Raw genomic sequence first — 3,677 nt, 5'->3', positions numbered from 1 at the left:
TGTTCTTATTGTTCATATCTCCTTATTTCACATATATAGTTCTTCATTTATCATAAAGGTAAACCTCATTCATTGTGGCACGATTTGGCCATATTTTAAGTAAAATCATTTAGTTCATTACAGAGGTACATTCTTTACTAATGATAATCTTTCAAAAATTGTCAGTTAAATAAAAATACAGTAAAATGTTATAAGGGTTGGTTAAGCTTAAGGAAAATGGCATTGTTATGACTATGCTGATTAGAATAAAATGTTATTAAGGTTTTAATATATATTTAGTAATTCTTAGATTTTAATGTCTGTTTTGATCATATCTGCCTTCTCCCTAAGCCTCTAAAACTTTTCCAGACTTCTACCCAACCATGTTACCCTACTAACAAAAATATCTTCGATATCACGTTCACATATGAATCTTGAATTTACCTCCATGACCTGTGGTCTGGATGATGACCAGGCCCTGGAAGAGACCACTTTTTGAAGGAACAATTGAAGCCATAGTCTCTGTTCCAATATATTCCATATCTCTAACATTCTTGACATAACACACAGCTTTGCTTGTTATAATGTATTATTGCTGGAATTTTATTGTATTACAATGCTTGAAGAGATGTTAGAAACATTTTGAAAACAATGAATCTTACTGAATTTACTAACATTATCTAATTATATCAATTTCATAGGCTAGTATCTAACAAGGATAATATTTGTCAGTATTAAGCCTCAGAAATTATACTATGTGGCTATTTTAACCTAACAGTAGAAATATGAACAGAATATAATTCTAAGGGTGTCAAGTCATATGTTAAAATAGAAGTTAATTTTCAAAGGTAACTACAGTTTTGTTTAAATACACTGTCATACAATCCCAGCACTTATTTTCCTGAAAGCTTTTTTCATATCTTTGTTTCTCAGACTGTAGATAAAGGGGTTTAGCATCTGAGGGACCACAGTGTACAACACTGAAGCAACTGCTGTGTTCCTGGGAGAGTCAGTAACTGCAGAGCTGATGTAGACGCCAAACACTGTGCCGTAAAACAGGGAAACAACTGACAAGTGAGACCCACATGTGGAAAGGACTTTATAACTACCTCTCATTGATGGTTTCTTCAAAATTGAGGAGACAATTTGAACATAAGATAAAATAATTCCCCCAAATGGAAGACCACCAAATATGCAAGCTGCCAAGTATATCACTATGTAATTGATGAGGGTGTCAGAACAGGACAGCTTGATGACGTGAGCAAGTTCACAGAAGAAGTGGGGAATTTCCAGCTCTGTGCAGAAGGAGAGTTGTAATACCAGCAGACTGTGGAGTAGGGCGTCTGTCATGCTAATGAACAAGGAGAATAAAGTCAACAGAATGCAGAAGCTTGGATTCATAATGACTGTGTATCTAAGTGGATGGCAGATGGCCACCTAGCGATCATAAGCCATTGCTGCCAGAAGAAAGTTTTCCATTCCACCAAGAAAAACAACGAAGTACAACTGTGTAAGACAATCTGTGTAACTGATAGCTTTGTTCTGACTCTGGATGTTCTTTAGCATCTTGGGAATTGTGCTTGTTATGAAGCAGATATCAGTGAAGGATAAGTTAGAGAGGAAGAAGTACATGGGGGTATGGAGGTGGGAGTCAAAGCTGACAGCCAGGATAATGAGCAGGTTTCCAAGCACTGTGACCAGGTACATGGATAGGAAGAGTCCAAAGAGGATGAGCTGTAGTTCTGGATCATCTGTCAATCCCAGAAGAAAGAATTCTGAAGCAGATGTTTGATTTTTGTGTTCTGTGCTCCTGATGAATATGAATAAATATGGTTATATTGATCTGTGGATCTAGAGTGTCATCAGTGTTCTCATCACCTAATATTGTGTTACGTGCACTTATAAATGTCCAGGGAAGAATTGCAAGCAATAGTTTTCAGGGATGGGGGCAAGAATCCACACATCAATAAGCTTTCTCTTATGTTACTCATACAGTTACTGATACAGAAAGCCTCATTAGTATATTGCAAACTGAAGGTAATAATGAAGCCTCTGTGTCTGTTTATAGATCACTACACTTTCTACTTTGCCTGAGGAAGAAATGTATTACTCTACTTATTCATCTCTATCTTTTCCACTCTGTCCCCCCCCCCACTTTGGATAACACAAATTTTCAGCAACTCATTGTTTTAGTATCAACTCTCCCATTAATTTTGCAAAATTGTGAGAATGAATTGTCAAAGAAATACTGTATATTTAGGAATTATAATGTGCCTTAATGTGGGAAAGAGTATTGTGGGAGGTTGGCAAATGCAAGGACAGGAGATATATAATAAAGTATGGAGGTTAGAGTAACCTAATACATTAGGTAAATACATGACATTGTGGAAGAACAAACTTAATCTTTGTAAAAACAGAAACATGCATCATGGTGCATGCCTTTAGTAAAAGTATTTGGGAGGCAGAGGCAGGTGGATCTCTGAGTTTGAGGGCAGCATGATCTACAGAGTTCCAAGATGGCCAGGGCTACCCAGAGAAATCCTGTTTCAAAAAACCACACCAACCAACCAACCAAACAAAACAAAGCAAAAAAACAGAAACATAATTAGAAATCATTAAATCAGGATATCCTTAGTAAGGCATTTTTTTTCCTGACAACAGCAGATTTGCCTATTGTCCAATAGAAAAATTCAAATGGGAAGAAAATTTGAACATCATAAGGGAAAAATGCACATGAGAATATCAAGAATTTGTTGGAACACTTAGCAGATGAACACATAATAAAAGAGAAGCAATAGACATTCTAACTTGTATCTCTTCATTATTTAGAGAATAAAGTGATCACTCAGAAAAAAATCATTTATTATTTGGAATTTATTCACTCAGTCTGACTCAAAACTTCTATACATTCTTGCTTTGAAAATTCTTACTGCCATTCTTATAAGTTGCTGGAATTAAATTGAGAAAAAAGAAGCACATATAAACCAGGTTGAGTAAAACAGCCAGAACACTGTTAAACATAAAGAGTTCTCTCTCACATTTTGCTATTGGGGTTTTTCCTGACATCATAATACCATGTTGTACCTTTCCTTCACAGGATGAAAGATATAAAGAGATATGAGATTTCAATAGCTATGAGTATTATTGGCAGTGAACATCATGGGTTCATTTTCTAGCATGGGAAAACTGGTCATGAGGAAGTAGGTGCAAACATCAGTGTTTTATGCTATAAGTAAAATAAATGAACAATAAAATGCATTAGATTTATGAGTGGATGCCAACACTGAAAGCCAAAAGAAATTAAAATTCCATTATTTTTCAAAAATGTACTAAGTATTTATCAAACCTACAGAAGTATTTAATGCTTATTATTGAGTACTAGGCATGACAATTATAAGATTTCTTTTTCTTTTCTTTTTTTGGAGGCGGGTATGTTTCAAGACAAGGTGTCTCCATGTAACAGTCTTGGCTGTCTTTGAACTTGCTGTGTAGACCAGGCTGGGCTTGAACTCTCAGAGATTGGCTTGCCTTTGTGTCCCAAGTGCACCACCATACCTGGATTAGCTGTTTTACTTACTGTACATTATAATTAAAACTGATATCTTCAGTTCTATTTTATTAATTATAAACACAATATAGTTTCCAGCTACAAATTTTTACTTCATAAATTCTCCAATTAAGTTCTTCCGTTTTCCATC

The 3,677-nt window shown here is 35.3% G+C and overlaps 1 pseudogene; it reads right to left on the bottom strand.

Moving 5' to 3' along the window:
- Positions 1 to 855: 855 nt before the first annotated feature.
- On the bottom strand, positions 856 to 1,797 carry LOC131914630 (olfactory receptor 7G2-like; annotated as a pseudogene).
- Positions 1,798 to 3,677: the final 1,880 nt, after the last annotated feature.

Source organism: Peromyscus eremicus, chromosome 7, assembly GCF_949786415.1.
Source record: "Peromyscus eremicus chromosome 7, PerEre_H2_v1, whole genome shotgun sequence".
NCBI classification, from domain to species: domain Eukaryota; kingdom Metazoa; phylum Chordata; class Mammalia; order Rodentia; family Cricetidae; genus Peromyscus; species Peromyscus eremicus.
This window is presented reverse-complemented; position numbering and strand designations above follow the sequence as displayed.